At 41.3% G+C, this 25,086-nt stretch overlaps 1 long non-coding RNA gene across 2 annotated transcripts in view; it reads right to left on the reverse strand.

Moving 5' to 3' along the window:
* Window positions 1-22,568, reverse strand: part of LOC141580952 (uncharacterized) — a 38,169-nt gene extending 15,601 nt beyond the window's left edge. The window contains exon 1 of one of the 2 annotated variants that reach the window (XR_012513380.1): window positions 22,506-22,568. This is a non-coding gene — a long non-coding RNA (uncharacterized LOC141580952). Of the gene's footprint in view, window positions 1-10,271; window positions 10,940-22,505 lie in introns of those variants that run through there. The other variant, XR_012513379.1, reaches the window with a different exon arrangement.
* Window positions 22,569-25,086: the final 2,518 nt, after the last annotated feature.

The following is a 25,086-nucleotide window of genomic DNA, read 5'->3' on the forward strand; positions in this document are numbered from 1 at the left end:
AAAAACCTTATCTACCATGATCAAGCAGGCTTCATCCCAGGGATGCAAGGCTGGTTCAACATACACGAGTCCATAAACATAATTCACCGCATAAACAGAACCAAAGACAAAAACCACATGATGATCTCAATTGATGCAGAGAAGGCCTTTGACAAATTTCAACAGCCCTTTATGCTAAAAACTCTCAATAAACTAGGTATTGATGGAACGTATCTCAAAATAATAAAAGCTATTTACGGCAAACCAACAGCCAGTATCATACTGAATGAGCAAAAACTGGAAGCATTCCCTTTGAAATCTGGTACTAGACAAGGATGCCCTCTCTCACCACTCCTATTCAATATAGTACTGGAAGTTCTACCAGAGGAATCAGGCAATAAAAGGAAATAAAGGGTATTCAAATCAGAAAGGAGGAAGTCAAATTGTCTCTATTTGCAGATTACATGATTGCATATCTAGAAGACCCCATCGTCTCAGCCCAGTCTCCTGAAACTGATAAGCAACTCCCCTAAAGTCTCAGGATACAAAATTAATGTGCAAAAATCACAAGCATTCCTATATACCAATAACAGACTTAAAGAGAGCCAAATCAAGAACAAACTACCATTTAGTTTGTTGCTACAAAGAGAATAAAATACCTAGGAATACAACTGACAAGGAACGTAAAGGACCTCTTCAAGGAGAACTACAAACCACTGCTCAACGAAATAAGAGAGGACACAAACAGATGGAGAAACATTCCATGTTCATGGTTAGGAAGAATCAATATCGTGAAAATGGCCATACTGCCCAAAGTAATTTACAGATTCAATGATATCCCCATCAAGCTACCAATGACCTTCTTCACAGAACTGGAAAAAAACACCTTAAACTTCATATGGAACCAAAAGAGAGCCCGCATAGCCAAGTCAGTTCTAAGCAAAAAGAACAAAGCGGGAGGCATCACACAACCAGACTTCAAACTATACTACAAGGCTACAGTAATCAAAACAGCATGGTACTGGTACCAAAACAGAGCTATAGACCAATGGAACAGAACAGAGGCCTCAGAGGCAACACAAAATATCTGCAACCATCTGATCTTTGACAAACCCGACAGAAACAAGCAATGGGAAAAGGATTCCCTGTTTAATAAATGGTGTTGGGAAAACTGGCTAGCCATTTGCAGAAAGCAGAAACTGGATTCCTTCCTGACAACTTACACCAAAATTAACTCCAGATGGATTAAAGACTTAAACATCAGACCTAATACCATAAAAACCTTAGAAGAAAATCGAGGTAAAATCATTCAGGACATAGGTGTAGGCAAGGACTTCATGACCAAAACACCAAAAGCATTGGCAACAAAAGCCAAAATAGACAAATGGGACCTAATCAAACTCCACAGCTTCTGCATGGCAAAAGAAACAGTCAGTAGAGTGAATCGGCAACCAACAGAATGGGAAAAAATTTTTGCCGTTTACCCATCTAACAAAGGGCTGATAGCCATAATTTATACAAAGGACTAAAAGAGATTTACAAGAAAAAAATAAACAAACCCATTCAAAAGTGAGCAAAGGATATGGACAGACACTTTACAAACGAAGACATACATGAGTCCAACAAACATGAAAAACTGCTCATCATCACTGGTTATTAGAGAAATGCAAATCAAACTACATTGAGATACCATCTCACGCCCGTTAGAATGGCGATCATTAAAAAATCTGGAGACAACAGATGCTGGAGAGGATGTGGAGAAACAGAAACACTTTTACACTGTTGGTGGGAGTATAAATTAGTTCAACCACTGTGGAAGACAGTGTGGCGATTCCTCAAGGACCTAGAGATAGAAATTCCATTTGACCCAGCAATCTCATTACTGGATATATATCCAAAGGATTATAAATCGTTCTACTATAAGGACACATGCACATGAATGTTCATTGCAGCACTGTTTACAATAGCAAAGACCTGGAACCAACCCAAATGCCCATCAATGATATAGACTGGACAGGGAAAATGTGGCACATATGCACCATGGAATATTATGCAGCCATCAAAAACGATGAGTTCATGTCCTTTGTAGGGACATGGATGAACCTGGAAGCCATCACTCTCAGCAAACTGACACAAGAGCAGAAAATCAAACACCGCATATTCTCACTAATAGGCGGGTGCTGAACAATGAGAACACATGGACAAAGGGAGGGGAGCACTACACACTGGGGACTGTTGGAGGGAAACAGGGTAGGGACAGTGGGAGGTGGGGAGTTGGGGTGGTGGCATGGGGAGAAATGTCAGATATAGGTGAGGGGGAGGAAGGCAGCAAATCACACTGCCACGTGTGTACCTATGCGACAATCCTGCATGTTCTTCACATGTACCCCCAAACCTAAAATGCAATTTAAAAAAAAGGCAAAGAGAAGATACGGAAAGACCACGACCAGAGTATTAACGGCAGTGAATCCATACGGGTCTACAGCAACCTCAGTTCTTGTCCCCTCAGAAGTAATAATTCAGCTGAGGGAGCATGAGGCAGCGGGAGAGACAGGCAAGTTTTAGAGCAGGAGGGAAAGGTTATTAAAAAGCTTTAGAACAGGAATGAAAGGAAGTACATTTGGAAGAGGGCCAAGCAGGCAGCCTGAGAGAGCAAGTGCACAGTTTGACCTCTGACCTGGGGTTTTGTAGGTCGGCATTTTCCCGAGGTCTTCGCTGATTCTTGCCTTGGGGTGGGCTATCCACTTGCGCAGTGGCCTGCCAGCGCTTGCGGGGGGTGCAGGCACTGTGTATATTACTGGAGTTGTGCGCATGCTCACTGGAGGCGTTCTTCCCTTACTAGCTGGATGGCCCTAGAAGGTCATATACCAGTCAAGTGCCACCATTTTGCCTCCTAATGCGCATGCTTGAGCCCACTCACCCAAATCCTGTGTTCTTACTGGAAAGCTGCTGATAACCAGCTTCAGGTGTTTTCAGTCTATGGCGAGCCTGCCTTTCCCTGGCACAGGCTATAACCAATACATTATTTTAGAGAGACAGTGTTAACAACCAATTGACGATCTCACCTGATGGTTGCTGGGGCGTGGCCCTGCTTGCTCATGTCTGCCTGGCTACCTACTGTAACAATAGGAGCCCTGGCCTGAAAAAAGAGCAATACAGAGAAGAAGGGATTGCCCCAGACCAGGAGGGGCCTCACTGTAAGACTACTGACAGGGCAGGTAGAGCCATAGGGTACCCAGAATTCAAAGCCACTTTTGCCAACAGAACAGAGGAAACCATGAGGCAGTTAGAATTTCCAAAAGAGAAGTGTCACCAGAGGTGTGTCCCATGTGGAGAGGAGTGGCTGGCCCCACAGCTGTACCCAGGAACCTCAAGCACTCACTCTAAGCCACTGCCGTCTCCTCCTGGTGAAGGTGGTACAATTAGCACACATCAATTTGGGCCTTGTTTTTCTTTAGCAATGTGAGAGATAAGAAATTTCTTCCAAGTTTATATCTTAGACTACATTATAAGGAGAAGGAGTTAACAATCTCTTGCTCTATGGCCATTATCCACTATTGGCATAAATATACACCCATGTAGATATATTCTCTACATCAGCTACACCTTAAATCAGCTGACTCTTTCCCAGAACAGAATTAGGCAAGCTCCAACCCCTGATGCATGCCATTCCTTATTTGGAAACCCTCCTGACCTTCTCCTGACTAGCTTCCTCTCCTTCCTTGTCTTCTTCCTCCTCTTCTTTCCCCTTATCTATTCAGGAAATTTCCAAGTTTTTAGCCAATTGCGTCAAACATAGAATGTGAGGTCCCGTTCTGGCCAATGGAAACTGACCACAACAGTAGGGTGATTGCATCAGGTTATGAAGTTATAAATGTTCCTGTCTCCCTTGTTCAGGTGTGCTCTGGTGGTGAGACTGCTGGCGAGTCGCACCTTCCTGCGGGAAGTAAACTAGCCTTGCGAAGTAATGCATTTCCTCAGTGCGGATTTTTCTCAACGTTATAAACCAGTTTCTAACGTCAAGAAACTGAGTTATTTGCTGAGCAGGCCACACAGAGAAACAGGTGTCAGTGGCGACAATTACAAGTGCATTACTTACCACATATGGCATTCCCTCCTAAGGCAATTTCCCCTTCTGTGAGCTTTTTGAAAGAACTTCCAGGTTCACTGAACTTTGTAAACCAAAAGGTGACTGAGGCAAGGTCTCAATCGATTTGTTTATTTAGCCAAGGTCAAGGATGCGCCTGGGAAAAAGCACGGGTCACAGGAGCGTCTGTGACCCGTGCTTTTTCCAAAGGGGATTTGGGAACTTTGGTATTTAAAAGGGAAAGAGCAAGCAAGAGGGGAAATATAGGGAGGGTAGGCCATGAGGCAGATGGTTACCTTCTTGTGAGGCTCTGATTAGCTTCAGTGAATTTACATTTCACATGTGAAAAGAGGGAGCAGAGGAAAAAAAGCAATTAAGCATTGTCGCCAGCTCTGTAAATCTACATTTTACACAAGAGAAGCTCAGCAAATCTACATTTTACACAAGATAAAGGTAACAGCTGTCTGTTTGGGAGCAGAAGGAAAAGCAGTTTCTGTGTGACTCAGTTCCCATGCTGAACTTTCCCTTTGCCATCCTGAGTTTGGAATCCCGAGATTCTATTTTCCTTTCATACTTTGAATACAGAGTGTCTGACACATGATGGCAGCATCTGTGCCAAATTCAAATGCCCAGGGCTTCCTTTGCTCATGGCTGCTGTTGTCCCCCAGTGGAACTGGCAGTGACAAAGGCCATCACCTGCTGGAAATGCTGCTGCTGCTGCTGCCAAATCGGAAGGGGGTGTGGAAGGCCTGGAAAAGATGTTAGAAAGCAGATGACCTTCTGCAGTGTTCTGTGTCCCATGGCATGAGAAAATTCACCTGGTGAGAGAAACCCTATTTGAATATTTGTAACCTCTCTCAGGGAAGCAATGCCTTCTTCATCTTTGAAAACTAGCAATATTTTTGAATGGAATGAATTTTATTCTAAATGATGAGAGGAATTCAGACTCTTTCATGGAACATTTGTGTCTCCTGAGGTACAAATATGTGCTCCTCTTTAAAATGATTCTGAGATCCGATAAGAAATACTGCCTTAAAGACAGCTTTAAAAAGAGGCTGGGCACAGTGGCTCATGCCTGTGATTCTACCACTTTGGAAGGCTGAGGAGGGAGGACTGCTTGAGTCAAGAGTTTGAGACTAAACTGGGCCAAATAGTGAGATCCCCATCTCTACCAAAAAATTTTTTTTAATTAGCTAGGCGTGGTGGTGTGCTTGTAGTCCCAGCTACTCCCAAAGCTGAGGTGGGAGGATTGCTTGGAGTTTGAGGCCAGCCTGGGTAACACAGTGAGACCTCATGTCTACAAATAATAACAATAATAATAGCCAGGTGGGGTGGCACATGCCTGTGGTCCCCCAGTTACTCAGGAGGCTGAAGCCAGAAGATCACTTGAGCCCAGTAGGTCGAGGTTACAGTGTGCCGTGATCATACCACTTTACTCCGGCATGGGCAACAGAATGAGACCTGATCTCAGGAAAATTGAGTCTTATCTGCAGGACTCTGAGAACCTTTTAGATATCAATACAAAGGGTGAATTTCCAAAAGCTGAGAGAATGTGCAGCGTTTCCACATGTATCTGAGTGTGGATAAGCACCTGGCATCCACCTCTGAAGTCTATGCCCACATAAAAGACTCTTCCTTGCAAGACCTTGATGGGCAGCCTGGACAAGCCAGGACATTCTTTTTGTCTACATCCTCAGAGTCGTCTGGACATCCTCCCAGACCAGTGTTTTCAGAGTAGGGTTGTACTCCAAAGCAATCTCAGGCATTTGTAATTGAGGCACAGATGTCATAAAATCACAGAGAATCATTTGTCTTTTGCATTATGTAGGCAGCTAGGTGCACTGACTCCAGACTGCCTCCATTTGAATCCTGGCTATCCTAAGCAACTCAGGGTCAGGTAACCAGGTCCACACGTTTGTATATTTTCACAGCATCAGACTTTTATAGATGCTATTTCAATCACAAAAGCCATGAGCTACACAGAATTCCCAAGGAGGCGATTCTCCTTACTATTACCTATTCACTCAGTAGTCAGAGCTGTGAAGCTCAAACCTTTCCACAAGTCAGTCAACATTGCAAACCATACATCGTGTGGTATGCTGCTTAATCAATATATGAATGTTGTAGATTAAACATTCCACATCAAATAAAGTAACATTTTACATCAAGAGAGGCTGGATGCAGTGGCCCACATCTGTAATCCTAGTACTTTTGGAGACCAAGGTGGGCAGATCACTCGAGGTCAGGAGTTAGAGACCAGCCTGGCTAACATGGTGAAACCTTGTCTCTAGTAAAAACACAAAAATTAGCCGGGCATGGTGCTGTGTGCCTGTACAGCTACTCTGCAGGCTCAAGCTGGAGAATTGCTTGAACCTGAAAGGCAGAGGTTGCAGTGAGCCGAGATGGTGCCACTGCCCTCCAGCCTGGGCAATAGAGTGAGACTCTGTCTCAAAAAAAAAAAAAAAAATCAAGAGAAAAGGGTTGAGGGAAAGGGTTCACAGTCCAGGAAGAGCAATGTAGACAAAAAGGTCCTGGCCTGTCTAGAATTCCCATCAAGGTCTTGCAAGGAAGAGTCTTTTATGTAGGCATAGACTTCAGGGGTGGATGCCAGGTGCTTATCACAAGTGACAGCAGGACAGTATCTGCTAAGATGGCTGTTCTGAGCTGGCAAAGACCTGCTCTTTTTATGGCCACAGAGTCCTCTGGTGTGGACTGCTAATGGGAGAGTGTGCCTGGTTATGTCCTTACCTAGATGGGCGCAGTCTCTATTGATTAGTTTAATATCTGGTCCCTGTCATCATGATGCCTTTTAAAATGTAAGATGAAGTCTTTTTCTAAGATGGAGTTGCTTATGTTAATGCTGCTTGATCCACTGGCTCTGCCATTTTTTTCTATCTTGTACCTCAGCATATTAGTCCATTCTCACACTGCTACAAAGAAACACTTGGCTGGGCACAGTAGCTCATGCCTGTTATCCCAGTAGTTTGGGAGGCCAAGACAGGTGGATCACCTGAAGTCAGAAGTTCAAGACAAGCCTGGCCAACATGGTGAAACTCCATCTCTACAAAAATGCAAAAATTAGCCAGGTATGCTGGTGGGTGCCTGTAATAGCAGCTTCTTGAGAGGCTCAGGTGGAAGAATTGCTTGAATTGGGAGGCAGAGGTTGCAGTGAGCTGAGATCTTGCCACTGCACTCCAGCCTGGATGACAGAGCGAGACTCTATCTCCAAAAAAAAAAAAAAAAACACACACACAAAAAACCCAAACACTTAAGACTGGGTAATTTATAAAGTAAAGAGGTTTAATTGGCTCACAGTTTTGCAGGCTGTACAGGAAGCATGATGGCTTCTGAGGAGACCTCAGGAAACTTACAATCATGGCAGAAGTTAAAAGGGAAGTAGGGGATGCTGCTACACACTTAAACAACCAGATCTCACAATAATTCACTCAGTATCACTAGAGTAGCACCGAAGGGGAAATCCACCCCCATGATTCAATCACCACCCACCAGAACCTACCTCCAACTTTGGGGATTGCAATTGGATATGAGACTTGGGTGGGTACAGAGACCCCCTATCACTGAGTTTCCTCATGTGTAAAATGGGAAAACAGTTTACCGCATACAATTGTTATGAATATTAAATGCAATACCATGTATAAAGTGCTTATGACAGTAAGCACTAATCAAATAAGCTATTCTATTGCATAGCATTCTTTATGCAGAGAAAGCAGGCCTCAAGTTCAAAGCCTTTAACAGTATCTAACTAGAATATTTAATTTTTGTTTTCATTATATTTATTAATTGGCTATTTGCATGAGTGATAAAACATTTACTTTAAAAATAAACTCATTTACAGAAATACTTTAAAGTATATAGAAAACAATTTTACTTAGTGAAGGTGATACACAGATATAGAAAAAAGGTGAAGATATGGTAAAAATGAAAATGGTATGTGAATGTCTACATAATATAATGAAACCAGTCAGTCCGGGACTCCTAGTCTAATGTGATCCCACTGTTTAATGCAACCCATGGAAGAGACCGGGTGATTTGCCTGAGTAAGTCTGAAGAACCACAGAAGCTTTTAAAGATGGCTGGGTATGGTGTCTCTCACCTGTGGGAGATCTTTGGGAGGCCAATGTGGGTGGATCATTTAAGCCCAGGAATTCGAGATCAGCCTGGGCAACAGAGCAAAAACCCATAGTTAAAATACAAAACTTAACAGCCTGAGCAACATGGCAAAAACCCATATCTACTAAAATTACAAAAATTAGCCAGGCAACGTGGCGTGTGCCTGTAGTCGCAGCTACTTTGGGGGCTGAGGCAGGAGGATCACCCAAGCCTTGGGAGGTCAAGGCTGCAGTGAGCCATGATCGGGCCACTGCACTCCAGCCTGGGCAACAGAGTAAGGCTCTGTCTCAAAATAAATAAAATAAAAAGATACTTCCTCCAGTTTTAAAATTTCTGCTGGTAAGACTTATTGGGAGATTATTGATTAATTAACTATAGATCATAAGAATTATAAAACTATTTTTTAAATTTGAAATGTAAAGTAAGTTGTGCATTCTTAATATTTGTTTCAGCACAGCCTTTTCCTAGAAATATCTCTGAAACTTGGGAATATATATTTGATATGTGAAAACTTTCATGTTTTTCAGGCAGTCCTTATGTGTTGAACACTTCTTCTCAGAACGTTTTACTGAAGCCAAACTGAAAAAGTGAGCCCACGTTTCCCTCATTAGAAATAAAAGCCAAATCTTGCTAACCGATTTGGTACACGTGGAACAGGACAAATTGCTTGGGTTTATTTTATGCTCAGTGCTCGAGAAATCATGGCATGAAATTAGGTTGGGTACAGGCCTCATACCCAGTGTGTGTGTCAAGGGGTTTCTGTAATGCCCTGCCAGCTAAACATGCACTCACTCTTTCTTACTCCAGAAAGCAAGCCTCCCTGGTAAACGAGCAGGACTTCGAGAGGGACACAGAATGAAGCTCAGCTGAAATTCTCCCCAGCAAAACAGCACTTCACTGGGGAAAAGCATTTTATTTTATTTATTTTTTATTTTTATTTTATTCTACTCTTTTGAGACAGTCTCATTCTGTCTTCCAGGCTGGAGTGCGTGGCATCATAATCAGCTCATGCAACCTCCACCTCCCCAGTTCAAGTGATTCTCCTGCCTCAGTTTCCCGAGTGGCTGAGACTACAGGTGCACACTACCATGTCCAGCTATTTTTTGTATTTTTAGTAGATATGTAGTTTTGCCTGGTTGGCCAGGCCAGTCTCAAATTCCTGGCCTCAAATGATCCGCCCACCTGAGCTTCCCAAAGTGCTGGGATTACAGGTGTGAGCCCTGCACCTGGCCAAAAAGTATTTAAAAAAGCAAAATACAGGCAAGGCATCATTTAAAGTCTCTGGAAATTGTCCTAAAAACATATAGCAGATGGAGAAACAGTCATTGGGAAAATGTACCAAACAGCAGGGTGCGGTGGCTCACACCTGTAATCCCAGCACTTGGGAGGCTGAGGTGGGCAGATTACCTGGGGTCAGGAGTTTGAGACCAGCCTGGCCAACATGGCAAAACCCCGTCTCTACTAAAAATATAAAAAGTAGCCAGGCGTGGTGGCAGACACCTATAATCCCAGCTACTCAGGAGGCTGAGGCAGGAGACTCTCTGGGATCTGGGAGGCAGAGGTTGCAGTCAGCCAAGATCACTCCACTGCACTCCAGCCTGGGCAACAGAGTGAGACTGTGTTTCAAAAAAAAAAAAAAAAAAAAGAAAGAAAGAAAGAATAAGAAAATGTACTAAACGCTGGTAAGAAGAAGAGTCGAGGTCTGGGACCTTTGATCCATGACCTTGCCGACCCCTCCTCCCCTCCAGCTCCGGAAGCTCTATTCCGGGAGCATGGGCACCATGCTGGGGCAGATGTAGCCAAGGACAGGGAGACTCCCGCTCCCCTTAACACCCTGTCTGTGGCAACATTTCACCATGGGAGTGTTAAAGCAAACTAAATTAGCCCAAGAAGGACTCCGTACCTCTACATTTGAGTCCCTGTGAACTGGAACCTAGCTTAACAGGCAAGATTGAAAACCTAACTTAGGAGTATGCCCTGTAACAATAAGTAAGTCTTTGCTAATCCCAGCAGCCATACTTCAACCACGCAGACTGCTAAGTGTTCAAACTGTTCAAATAAGGCAAACACTAACCTGTAACCAATCCAGCTGTAATGTGCCTCACTGCCGAGTTCTGTACGTCATTTCTCTTTTTTTTAATCTGTAAATCTTCTTGCAACGTGTGGCTGTATTGGAGTCTTGGTGAATCTGCTGTGATTCCAGGGGCTGCCAGATTCTCGAATAGTTAATTGCTCAGTTAAACTCCTTTAAATTGAATTCAGCTGAGGTTTTTCTGTTACCAGGAGGGAGCGGCTGCTGGCATTTCTCATCCTCCCCAGCTCCTTGCTGCGGAAGCTCTAGTCCAAGTAAAGGTAGGGAACAGGACTAGGGCCTCCTTGCACTTAAAGGGGAGAATCTCTGCAGGAGTCCACAAATAAGAGGCCTGACTGCCCCTGCCAGCTCTCTCACAGGGCAGATTCGATACCAGGGAAGGCAAATCGAGAAGACCAGGACTGCCACATCATCCTCCCTCAGTGTTCACCTGTAGAGCAGGGATATCACTCCTAGAAAAGGTCTCTGCGGTGGTGGGGTCGGGGGAAGGCATGCGATCAGGGTGAGGAGCTCTGCAGCTCTGCCCGAGGAAACTGACTTTATTTGAAACAGTATCTGGAGAACTGCATACCTAAGGGTGTTGTCAAACATAGTGGAGACGAAGGTGGAGAGCAGAGAAGGAGGCCGGAGCTCTAGCATATGAGTGGAAGGGCAGAGCAGCTGGAAGCTTCTTAGAACCAGGGCAAGAGCCCAGAAGAGAGCTGCTGCGATCAATTTCGGGATCACAGTCAATTCTGCGAGTTGGAAAGGCTGTGCACGTGCACTCGGTTTCACCCACTCAAGGCCAGTCAAAGCAGGATGTTAGGCAGACCTGAAGGCTTTCCCCAAGTTGTACACAGACCAATCAACACAAGGCAGAAGCTTTGCAACCAAATGCAAGTCCAGCTGCTCGCTGCTTGCACAGTCCAATTAATAAGAGTAAGGGCTGATAGAAAGCGACTTTTATTCCAGAGCTTAGCTGAGAGGAAGAGATACAGGCTTTTGCCTTAAGTGAACCACTTCATCTTTGGGGGCAGACAGCAGAGGCTTTAAGGGAGACTTGGAGTGAATGCTATGCAGAGGAGGAGGAGCAGGGTCTATGTAACTGGCGACTTGCTGGCTGCCACCATGGAGGGCAGAGCTGGGTTGTAAATTGACTTGCCTTAGGCAATGTCTGGGTAGGGAAGAATCCCGGAGAGTGCCTGGTTTGGTTCAACATTTGGTCCTTAGAATTTCTAAGCAAACATGTTGTTAGATAAGCTCTCAGTGCAGGGAGTGCCTGATGAAGAGAAGGTAAATGTTAGAAATGCATTCCTAACGAGCTAAGTCAGAGGTGAACACGCAGAGAAAAAGAGAAAAGAGAAAGATCGTTTTTAGGAAAACGGGGTACTCGTTTACAGTCTCACTGCCACAAGAGGCATAAACACAATGTCTGAGCAAACACTGGCTGAAAAATAAGCTACTCCAAACCAGGAGTGAAGCCTAGGAAGTCAGGATTAAAACTAAATTTGCTCTCATTCCTGACTGTCTGGAAGACTGTGGATGTTTGAGGCTGAGACCTCTCAGGAGTGATTAGAGAGGGAACTCTAAGCTACTGATCCCTAGCTGAATGCAGAGCCAAACAAAATGTAAATTCCCTGATGTGTGATAGCAACCTCTGAATTACACATATGGCCAACAGTTAAGGAGGAAAATCTAATTGACTATGGGGCTTAAGCATAACGTTTGACTAACCAGTGGCCTATACAGACCCAAGAAGGGGAAAAATATGAGCAGGGACATCAAAGAGCTCCAATAAAGGGAATTATGTAGGTAATGATAAAAGCTGCATAATTACATGTCTCCATTTTTCTTCTCTTGACCGATTTAGAAAAGCAATTGCACAAAACAATAGGTATCTAATTGTGGTGTTGGTCCTATAACATACAGAAATATAGTCTATTTGACAATAAGAGAACAAAGGAGCCAGGTGGAGCCAAGCTGTATTGGTGTAAGGAAATAGACAAGATGTATCAATTAAAACCCACTCTCCTAAATAACTGAACAGAGAAGAAAGCACAAGAGAAACTAGAAAATACTCTGAGATAAGTAACAATTAAAACCATAACATACCAAAACCTATGGGATCTAGCTAAAAAAAAGTGCACAGAAGGAAATGGAAGCTGTAAATGCCTATATTAAAAAGAAGAAAGATCTCTAATCAGTAATCTAAACTTGACCTTAAGATGCTTGAAGAAGAAAAGCAAACTAAATACAAAACAAGTAGGAGGAAAGAATAAAGAACAGAAATAAGTGAGATAGAGACTAGAAAAACAGATAAAATCAACAAAATTAAAAGTGGCTCTTTGAAAAGATCAACAAAATTTCGAAAACCTTTAGAAGACCGATCAGGAAAAAAATGAGAGAAGACTCAAATGCGAATGAAAGAGAGGACATCACTAGAGATGTCACAGAAATAAAAAGGGTTATATGGGAACACTGTGGTATGCAACACACTATTGTATGCCAAAAAGTTAGATAACCCAGATGAAATTGGACAAATTTTTATAAAGACAAACATTACGAAATCTAACTCAGAAAGAAATAGAAAATCTAAATAGACCTGTAGGAAGCAGAGGTTAAATTGGTCATTTTAAAACAACTCACAAAGAAAAGACTAGGAGCAGATGACTTCACTAGTGAAATCTACCAAACATTAAAAGAACTAAGACCAGTTCTTCTCAGTTTTTCCAAAAGCTAGATCACTTTCTAACTCCTTTTATGAGGCTAGTATTATCAAAACCAGACAGTGATATCACAAGACAAGAAATCTATAGACGAATATCCCTAGAGAATATAGAGGCGAAAATTCTGGGGAAAAAAAAGAAAAGCTAGAAAACTGAATCCAGCCACACATAGAAAGAACTATACACCATAACCCAATGAGATTTATCACAGAAATTCAATGTTGGCTTAACATTTGAAAATCAATTGACGTAATATACTATATCAATGGAATAAAAGACAAAAAGCAAAGATTTGAGAAAAAAAGCTAAAATTCATTAATGATTTAAAAATGCAATAATAATTTATAATATAACCTAACCCTCCAACAAAGTAAGAATGAAAGGGAACTTCATCAGTCTGAAAAAGAATATCTGTTAAAAACCTACAGCTGATATAATATTTAATAGTATGATACTTTTTCAGCAAGACTGAAAGCTTTTCTCCTAAGTTCAGGTATAAGATACGCATGTTTGTTCTCATGAACTGTTTCATTGTACTGGAGATTCTAGCCAGGCAAGAAAAAGAAAGAACATACAGATTGGAAAAAAGAAACAAAATACCTTTATTTACATATACCATTATTTTTTATATATAAAATAATCCTAAAGAATCTACCAAAAAAAAAGAGGCACTAGAACTAAGAGTTCAGTAAGGCTACGGGATACAAGATCTACGAAAATCAGTTGTCTTTCTACACACTAGCAACTAACATTCCAAAAATTAAGAAATCAATTCAATTTTCAATAGTATCAAAAAGAATAAAATGCTTTGGAACAAAGTTAATGAAATGATTGTTAAGACTTGTATACTGATTACAAATCATTGATGAAAGAAGTCAAATAAATGAAAAGACAATCCATATTTATGTATTCATGGAACACAAGATGCTAAGATGGCAATACTCTTTTTTTTTTTTTTTTTTTTTTTGAGATAAGTCTCGCTCTGTTGCCTAGGTTAGAGTGCAGTGGTACAATCTCGGCTCACTGCAAGTACCACTTCCCATGTTTAAGTGATTCTACTGCCTCAGGAGTAGCTGCAGCTACAGGGACATCCCACCATGCCTGGGTACCTTTTGTGTTTTTAGTTGATATGGGGTTTCACCATGTTGGCCAGGCTAGTTTTAAACTCCTGAACTCAAGTGATCTGCCTGCCTTGGACTCGCAAAGTGCTGCGATTACAGGCTTGAGACACTTTGCCCGGCTGGGAATACTCTTTACATTTATCTTCAGATTCTACACCATCCCTGTCAAAATTGCCTTTTTAATTTTTTTTTTAGAAGTTGACAAGATGATCTTAAAATTCATTAGGAAATGCTAAAGACCCAGAATAGCCAAAAAACCTTAAATTAAAAAAAAAAATTTGATGGATTCTCACTTTCCAAACTCAAAAATTGATTCACAGCTACAGTAATCAAGACAATGTATTACAGTAAGGAGATAAACTTATAGAGCAATAGAATATAGTTGAGATTCCCAAAATTAATCCTTACATTTATTTATGTTTATTGATTTTTGACAAAGGTGACAAGACAACTCAATGGGAGAAAGAATAGTTTCAACAAATAGTGTTGGGACAACTGGGAATTGACATGGAAAAGAATGAATTTGGACCCCTACCTCATACCACACACAACATTTAACTCCAAATAGATTATAAACCTAGATGCAAGAGCCAAAACAATCAAACTCTCTGAAGAACATACAGTGGTCAATCTTTGTGACCTGGGGTCAGATACTATGTTCTTAAGATTCAAAACCAAAAGCACAAGTGACAAAAGAAAAAATAGATACATTAACTTGAACTGTATCTAAATTTAAAACTCATGCTACACACAAGGCTGTCAAGAAAATGAAAATAACATACAGGAGAAAATATCTGTAAATCATATATCTGATCAGAAACTAGAATCCAGAATATATCAAGAGCACTTATTCAATAAAAGACAAATAATTCAAGTCTGAAGAACCACAGAAGCTTTTAAAGATGGCTGGGTATGGTGGCTCTCACCTGTGGGAGATCTTTGTGAGGCCAATGTGGGTGGATCATTTAAGCCCAGGAATTCGAGATCAGCCTGGGCAACTGAGCAAAAACCCATAGTTAAAATACAAAACTTAACAGCCTGAGCAACATGGCAAAAACCCATAACTACTAAAAATACAAAAATTAGCCAGGCACAGTGGCCTTGCCTGTAGTCGCAACTACTTGGGGGGCTGAGGCAGGAGGATCACCCAAGCCTTGGGAGGTCAAGGCTGCAGTGAGCCATGATCGGGCCACTGCACTCCAGCCTGGGCAACAGAGTAAGGCTCTGTCTCAAAATAAATAAAATAAAAAGATACTTCCTCCAGTTTTAAAATTTCTGCTGGTAAGACTTATTGGGAGATTATTGATTAATTAACTATAGATCATAAGAATTATAAAACTAATATTTTTAAAATTTGAAATGTAAAGTAAGTTGTGCGTTCTTAATATTTGTTTCAGCACAGCCTTTTCCTAGAAATATAACTCTGAAACTTGGGAACATATATTTGATTTGTGAAAACTTTTATGTTTTTCAGGCAGTCCTTATGGGTTGAATACTTCTGCTTAGAACGTTTTACTGAAGCCAAACTGAAAAAGTGAGCCCACATGTTTTCCCTCATTAGAAATAAAAGCCAAATCTTGCTAACTGATTTGGTACACGTGGAACAGAACAAATTGCTTGGGTTTATTTTATGCTCAGTGCTTGAGAAATCATGGCATGAAATTAGGTTGGGTACAGGCCTCATACCCAGTGTGTGTGTCAAGGGGTTTCTGTAATACCCTGCCAGCTAAACAGGCACTCACTCTTTCTTACTCCAGAAAGCAAGCCTCGCTGGTAAACGAGCAGGACTTCGAGAGGGACACAGAATGAAGCTCAGCTGAAATTCTCCCCAGCAAAACAGCACTTCACTGGGGAAAAGCATTTTATTTTATTTATTTATTTATTTTATTTTATTCTACTCTTTTGAGACAGCCTCATTCTGTCTCCCAGGCTGGTGTGCGTGGCATCATATCAGCTCATGCAACCTCCACCTCCCCAGTTCAAGTGATTCTCCTGCCTCAGTTTCCCGAGTGGCTGAGACTACAGGTGCACACTACCATGTCCAGCTAATTTTTGTATTTTTAGTAGATATGTAGTTTTGCCTGGTTGGCCAGGCCAGTCTCAAATTCCTGATGATCCGCCCACCTGAGCTTCCCAAAGTGCTGGGATTACAGGTGTGAGCCTTGCACCTGGCCAAAAAGTATTTTAAAAAGCAAAATACAGGCAAGGCATCATTTAAAGTCCCTGGAAATTGTCCTAAAAACATATAGCAGATGGAGAAACAGTCATTGGAGAAAATGTACCAAACAGCAGGGTGCGGTGGCTCACACCTGTAATCCCAGCACTTCGGAGGCTAAGGTGGGCAGATTACCTGGGGTCAGGAGTTCCAGACCAGCCTGGCCAACATGGCAAAAACCCGTCTCTACTAAAAATATAAAAAGTAGCCAGGCGTGGTGGCAGACACCTATAATCCCAGCTACTCAGGAGGCTGAGGGAGGAGAATCTCCGGAATCTCAGAGGCAGAGGCTGCAGTCAGCCAAGATCACTCCACTGCACTCCAGCCTGGACAACAGAGTGAGACTATGTTTCAAAAAAAAAAAAAAGAAAGAAAGAAAAAGAAAATGTACTAAACGCTGGTAAAAAGAAGAGCCAAAGTCTGGGACCTTTGATCCATGACCTTGCCGACCCCTCCTCCCCTCCAGCTCCGGAAGCTCTATTCCGGGAGCATGGGCGCCATGCTGGGGCAGATGTAGCCAAGGGCAGGGAGACTCCCGCTCCCCTTAACACCCTGTCTGTGGCAACATTTCACCTTGGGAGTGTTAAAGCAAACTAAATTAGCCCAAGAAGGACTCCGTACCTCTACATTTGAGTCCCTGTGAACTGGAACCTAGCTTAACAGGCAAGATTGAAAACCGAATTTAGGAGTATGCCCTGTAACAATAAGTAAGTCTTGGCTAATCCCAGCAGCCATACTTCAACCACGCAGACTGCTAAGTGTTCAAACTGTTCAAATAAGGCAAACACTAACCTGTAACCAATCCAGCTGTAATGTGCTCACTGCCGAGTTCTGTAGGTCATTTCTCTTTTTTTTTTTAATCTGTAAATCTTCTTGCAACGTGTGGCTACGCTGGAGTCTTGGTGAATCTGCTGTGATTCCGGGGGCTGCCATATTCTCGAATAGTTAATTGCTCAGCTAAACTCCTTTAAATTGAATTCAGCTGAGGTTTTTCTGTTACCAGGAGGGAGGGACTGCTGGCATTTCTCATCCTCCCCAGCTCCTTATTGCGGAAACTCTAGTCCAAGTAAAGGTAGGGAACAGGACTAGGGCCTCCTTGCACTTAAAGGGGAGAATCTCTGCAGGAGTCCACAAATAAGAGGCCTGACACTCCCTGCCAGCTCTCTCACAGGGCAGATTCGATACCAGGGAAGGCAAATCGAGAAGACCAGGACTGCCACATCATCCTCCCTCAGTGTTCACCTGTAGAGCAGAGATATCACTCCTAGAAAAAGTCTCTGCGGTGGTGGGGTCGGGGGAAGGCATGCGATCAGGGTGAGGAGCTCTGCAGCTCTGCCCGAGGAAACTGACTTTATTTGAAACAGTATCTGGAGAACTGCATACCTAAGGGTGTTGTCAAACATAGTGGAGACGAAGGTGGAGAGCAGAGAAGGAGGCCGGAGCTCTAGCATATGAGTGGAAGGGCAGAGCAGCTGGAAGCTTCTTAGAACCAGGGCAAGAGCCCAGAAGAGAGCTGCTGCAATCAGTCAATTTCAGGATCACAGTCAATTCTGCCAGTTGGAAAGGCTGTGCACGTGCACTCGGTTTCACCCACTCAAGGCCAGTCAAAGCAGGATGTTAGGCAGATCTGAAGGCTTTCCCCAAGTTGTACACAGACCAATCAACACAAGGCAGGAGCTTTGCAACCAAATGCAAGTCCAGCTGCTCGCTGCTTGCACAGTCCAATTAATAAGAATGAGGGCTTATAGAAAGAAAGCGACTTTTATTCCAGAGCTTAGCTGAGAGGAAGAGATACAGGCTTTTGCCTTAAGTGAACCACTTCATCTTTGGGGGCAGACAGCAGAGGCTTTAAGGGAGACTTGGAGTGAATGCTATGCAGAGGAGGAGGAGCAGGGTCTATGTAACTGGTGACTTACTGACTGCCACCATGGAGGGCAGAGCTGGGTTGTAAATTGACTTGTCTTAGGCAATCTCTCGATAGGGAAGAATCCCGGAGATGCCTGGTTTGGTTCAACATTTGGTCCTTAGAATTTCTAAGCAAACCTGTAGTTAGATAAGCTCTCCTGCAGGGAGTGCCTGATGAAGAGAAGGTAAACGTTAGAAACGCATTCCTAGGCTGGGTGTGGTGGCTCAAGCCTGTAATCCCAGCACTTTGGGAGGCCGAGGCAGGTGGATCACGAGGTCAAGAGATCGAGACCATCCTGGTCAATATGGTGAAACCGCGTCTCTACTAAAAATACAAAAAAGTAGCTGGGCATGGTGGCACATGCCTGTAATCCGAGCTACTCAGGAGGCTGAGGCAGGAGAATTGCCTGAACCCAGAAGGCGGAGGTTGCAGTGAGCCGAGATCGCGCCATTGCACTCCAGCCTGGGTAACAAGAGTGAAACTCTGTCTCAAAAAAAGAAAAAAAGAAATGCATTCCTAAGGAGCTAAGTCAGAGGTGAACACGCAGAGAAAAGAGAAAAGAGAAAGATCGTTTTTAGGAAAACGGGGTACTCGTTTACAGTCTCACTGCCACAAGAGGCATAAACACAATCTCTGAGCAAACACTGGCTGAAAAATAAGCTACTCCAAACCAGGGGTGAAGCCTAGGAAGCCAGGCTTAAAACTAAATTTGCTCTCATTCCTGACTGTCTGGAAGACTGCGGATGTTTGAGGCTGAGACCTCTCAGGAGTGATTAGAGAGGGAACTCTAAGCTACTGATCGCTAGCTGAATGTAGAGCCAAACAAAATGTAAATTCCCTGATGTGTGATAGCAGCCTCTGAATTACACATATGGCCAACAGTAAAGGAGGAAAATCTAATTGACTATGGGGCTTAAGCATAACCTTTGACTAACCAGTGGCCTATGCAGACCCAAGAAGGGGAAAGATATGAGCAGGGACATCAATGAGCTCCAATAAAGGAAATTATGTAGGTAATGATAAAAGCTGCATAATTACATGTCTCCATTTTTCTTCTCTTGACCGATTTAGAAAAGCAATTGCACAAAACAATAGGTATCTAATTGTGGTGTTGGTCCTATAACATACAGAAATATAGTCTATTTGACAATAAGAGAACAAAGGAGCCAGGTGGAGCCAAGCTGTATTGGTGTAAGGAAATAGACAAGATGTATCAATTAAAACACACTCTCCTAATAACTGAATCAAAGAAGAAAGCACAAGAGAAACTAGAAAATACTCTGAGATAAATAACAATTAAAACCATAACATACCAAAACCTATGGGATCTAGCTAAAAAAAAGTGCACAGAAGGAAATGGAAGCTGTAAATGCCTATATTAAAAAGAAGAAAGATCTCTAATCAGTAATCTAAACTTGACCTTAAGATGCTTGAAGAAGAAAAGCAAACTAAATGCAAAACTAGTAGGAGGAAAGAATAAAGAACAGAAATAAGTGAAATAGAGACTAGAAAAACACATAAAATCAACAAAATTAAAAGTTGGCTCTTTGAAAAGATCAACAAAATTTGGAAAACCTTTAGCAAGACCGATCAGGGAAAAAATGAGAGAAGACTCAAATGCAAATGAAAGAGAGGACATCACTAGAGATGTCACAGAAATAAAAAGGGTTATATGGGAACACTGTGGTATGCAACACACTATTGTATGCCAAAAAGTTAGATAACCCAGATGAAATTGGACAAATTTCTATAAAGATGAACATTACCAAATCTAACTCAGAAAGAAATAGAAAATCTAAATAGACCTGTAGGAAGCAGAGGTTAAATTGGTCATTTTAAAACAACTCACAAAGAAAAGACTAGGAGCAGATGACTTCACTAGTGAAATCTACCAAACATTAAAAGAACTAAGACCAGATCTTCTCAGTTTTTCCAAAAACTGGATCACTTTCTAACTCATTTTATGAGGCTAGTATTATCAAAACCAGACAGTGATATCACAAGACAAAAAATCTATAGACCAATATCCCTAGAGAATATAGAGGCGAAAATTCTGGGGGAAAAAAAAAAAGCTAGAAAACTGAATCCAGCCACACATAGAAAGAACTATACACTATAACCAAATGAGATTTATCACAGAATTTCAATGTTGGCTTAACATTTGATAGAAAGAACTATACACCATAACCAAATGAGATTTATCACAGAAATTCAATGTTGGCATAACATTTGAAAATCAATTGATGTAATATACTCTATCAATGGAATAAAAGACAAAAAGCAAAGATGTCAGAAAAAAAGCTAAAATTCATTAATGATTTAAAAATGCAATAATAATTTAAAATAAAACCTAACCATCCAACAAAGTAAGAATGAAAGGGAACTTCATCAGTCTGAAAAAGAATATCTATTAAAAACCTATAGCTGACATAATATTTAATAGTATGATAATATTTCAGCAAGACTGAAAGCTTTTCTCCTAAGTTCAGGTATAAGATACGCATGTTTGTTCTCATGAACTGTTTCATTGTACTGGAGATTCTAGCCAGGCAAGAAAAAGAAAGGACATATAGATTGGAAAAAAGAAACAAAATACCTTTATTTACATATACCATTATTTTTTATATAAAAAATACTAAAGAATCTACCCAAAAAAGAGGCACTAGAACTAAGTTCAGTAAGGCTACGGGATACAAGATCTACAAAAAACAGTGGTCTTTCTACACACTAGCAACTAACATTCCAAAAATTAAGAAATCAATTCAATTTTCAGTAGTATCAAAAAGAATAAAATGCTTTGGAACAAAGTTAACAAAATGATTGTTAAGACTTATATCCTGATTACAAATCATTGTTGAAAGAAGTCAAATAAATGAAAGGACAATCCATATTGATATATTCATGGATCACAAGATGCTAAGATGGCAATACTCTTTTTTTTTTTTTTTTTGGAGATAAGTCTCGCTCCGTTGCCTAGGTTAGAGTGCAGTGGTACAATCTCGGCTCACTGCAAGTACCACTTCCCATGTTTAAGTGATTCTACTGCCTCAGGAGTAGCTGCAGCTACAGGGACATCCCACCATGCCTGGGTACCTTTTGTGTTTTTAGTTGATATGGGGTTTCACCATGTTGGCCAGGCTAGTTTTAAACTCCTGAACTCAAGTGATCTGCCTGCCTTGGACTCGCAAAGTGCTGCGATTACAGGCTTGAGCCACTTTGCCCGGCTGGCAATACTCTTTACATTTATCTTCAGATTCTACACCATCCCTGTCAAAATTGCCTTTTTTATTTTTTTAGAAGTTGACAAGATGATCTTAAAATTCATTAGGAAATGCTAAAGACCCAGTATAGCCAAAAATCTTTAAAAAAATTTTTGATGAATTCTCACTTTCCAAACTCAAAAATTGATTCACAGCTACAGTAATCAAGACAATGTATTACAGTAAGGAGATAAACTTATAGAGCAATAGAATATAGTTGAGATTCCCAAAATTAATCCTTACATTTATTTATGTTTATTGATTTTTGACAAAGGTGACAAGACAACTCAATGGGAGAAAGAATAGTTTCAACAAATAGTGTTGGGACAACTGGGAATTGACATGGAAAAGAATGAATTTGGACCCCTACCTCATACCACACACAAGATTTAACTCTAAATAGATTATAAACCTAGATGCAAGAGCCAAAACAATCAAACTCTTTGAAGAACATACAGTGGTCAATCTTTGTGACCTGGGGTCAGATACTATGTTCTTAAGATTCAAAACCAAAAGCACAAGTGAAAAAAGAAAAAATAGATACATTAACTTGAACTGTATCTAAATTTAAAACTCATGCTATACACAAGGCTGTCAAGAAAATGAAAATAACATACAGAATAGGAGAAAATATCTGTAAATCATATATCTGATCAGAAACTAGAATCCAGAATATATCAAGAGCACTTATTCAATAAAAGACAAATAATTCAATTGAAAATGGGCAAAGGATTTGAATACACATTTCTCCAAAGAAGATGTCAATGGCTAATGAACACATGAAAAGATACTCTAAATTATTAGCCATTCAAGTAATGCAAATCAAAACCACAATGAGATACTACTTTGCACCCATAATAATAGTATAAAAATGGCTATAAGGTAAAAGAAAGATAACAACTGTTTTTGAGGGTGTAGAGAAATTAGATCCCTGATGCCTTGCTGGTAAAATGGCACAGACACTTGGAATACAGTTTGACAGTTCCTTAAAATGTTAACATGCAGTTACCTTATGATTGGGCAATTCCACTCCTCCAATTCCAAGAGAACTGAAAATACATATCCATCCAAACACCTGTCAACAAAAATTCACGATATCATTATTCATACTAGTTAAAAAGTAGAAACGCTCATATATATACTGATGAATGGGTAAATAAAATGTGATGTATTCATCCAAGGACTATTATTTGGCAATAAAAAGGAATGACATGCTATCACTTGGATGATCCAGAAAAACATTATGCTAGGTTAAAAAAAAAATCCAGTCATAGAAGATCATACTGTATGATTTCATTTCTTTAAAATATCCAATAGGCCAGGCATGGTGGCTCACGCATGTAATCACAGCACTTTGGGAGGTTGAGGCAGGAGGATCTTTTGAGCCCAGAAGTTAGAGACCAGCCTGGGCAACATGGGGAGAGTCCATCTGTACAATTTTTTTTTTTTTAAATTAGAAAGGGCATGGTGATACATGCTGTTAGTCCCAACTACTTGAGAGGCTGAGGTGGGAGGATCACTTAAGCTTGGGAGTTTGAGGCTGCAGTGCAGTGAGGTGTGAGCTGTGATCACACCACTGCACTACAGCCTAGGTGACAGAGCAAGACCCTGTCTCAAAAATAAATAAATAAGTGTATAGAATAGGCAAATAGAGACAGAAAGATTAGTGGTTGCTTACGGATAGATAGAAGGAGAAGAAATAGAGAATGACTGTGCGTGGGTACGGAATTTCTTTGGGGAGAACAAAAATGTTCTAAAATTAGATCGTAATGACAGTTGGACAACTTTGTAATTACACTAAAAATCATTGAATTGTATACTTTGAAAGGGTGGATTACATGATAAAAGCAGTAAAATTATTTTTTAAAATGATAGATGAGCAAGATTGCTATTATATGAAAAGGTAAACTGTATGTAGTCTGTATTATCATCTATTAGTTGTAATAGATTACTGGACATACCTGAAAATGCACTGACGAAACGCTGATATAAACACTTTGCTTACGAATTTCCATCCTACATGGTCATGGGAAGAAACAGTAGATAAATTTCACTTTCAATTGTTACTGCTGCATTGAATTTATTCTAAGAGTTTATATTTAACTTTTGTTAGGCAACGCCTTTGAACATAGTTCCTGAAATTCTTTCCTGCATGCATGTTGCTGGAAGAAGCCAGCAGGTAAACACGGCTCTCCATTTTCTTGTTTTGAACATTGAGGAGGTTTGGAAAAGTCAGCTCGATGTCAGGTGTCATGCAGCAACACAAATAGGAGCTCTGCAATAATAATAAGAGAAAGATGGAGGATTAAGAGGTTTAGAATTTAATTGCTAATTCTACTCGTACTGGTCCATGTGTTTTATGTGCCTTAAACCAATTTAATCTTTCCAATAACGATAGGAGGTAGCGTGTTATTTTGCTGGGACTGCCAGAGCAAAGTGATCTAAACAACAGAAATGTATTTTCTCATACGTACCTACCTTCCTTCCTTCCTTCCTTCCTTCCTTCCTTCCTTCCTTCTTTCCTTCCTTCCTTCTTCTTTCTTTCTCTTTCTTTCTTTAGTTTTGCTCTTGTTGCCAAGGCTGGAGTGCAATGGTAGGATCTCAGCTCACTGCAACCTCTGCCTCCCAGATTCAAGTGATTCTCCTGCCTCAACCTCCCAAGTAGCTGGGACTACAGGTATTTGCCACTATGCCTGGCTATTTCTTTCTTTCTTTTTTTCTTTTTAGTAGAGATGGGATTTCACCATGTTGGCCAGGCTGTTCTTGAACTCCTGACCTCAGGTGATCCACTCACCTCGGTCTCCCAGAGTACTGGGATTACAGGCCTGAGCTACCATGCCTGGCCTACATATGAATTTTTTTAGGGGAGAAATAATTCAGCTCATAACAGGTAGGTTCTGTTATTATACATCCTACTTTTGGACTTTTAGGAGAGGTAAGAGCACAGGTTTCTATGAGAAAGCCCCAGAGAACATAGCAGAGAGTGATGAAGCCATATTGAGGATGGAATGATGACATTTTTAGGTGAAACACAAGACTGAAATAAAGGAAAAGATTTGGAGTCACAGGTGGTTAGGCTGCTGGCCGGTGGTCTGGTAGAGTCTGAGGTTATGAAGGAATGTTGAGCCAGCAGTCCATGGCCTGATGAAAGCATTCCACAACATTGTGCCTACTGAATACAGCTCACATTTCTTGGTCAATTGGCTTAAATCTAACCTATGTCTATTCCCTGTACAGGTGTACTTGAGATGGTGAGTGCAAGCATACCTCTGCTTCTAAGGGGGATGTCTTCGCCCATAGTCCCTCCTGCCTCTCCCTGAGTCCAGCATTGCTGGTTGAAGTAGGCATGGGCATCTGCTGGCCTGGCATGCAAAAATGGACCCATCTAGCAAGGCTCCTACTTTTAGGACTAGAAATGGGCAAGGCAACAAAAAGTAGGAGCAGAGGGAATGTTTTGATTAGGGGAGAGGGGTCAGAGTAGTCACTAGGGCCACTTCCAGGTCAAAGCTAAGATGGAAGAGAGACGTGGATAAGGCAGAAAAAACTGGCTGAAAGAGAACTGAAAAATGCAGAGAAGCATGCCAGAGACC

This window comes from Saimiri boliviensis, chromosome 13 (genome assembly GCF_048565385.1).
Source record: "Saimiri boliviensis isolate mSaiBol1 chromosome 13, mSaiBol1.pri, whole genome shotgun sequence".
Classification (NCBI taxonomy): Eukaryota; Metazoa; Chordata; class Mammalia; order Primates; family Cebidae; genus Saimiri; species Saimiri boliviensis.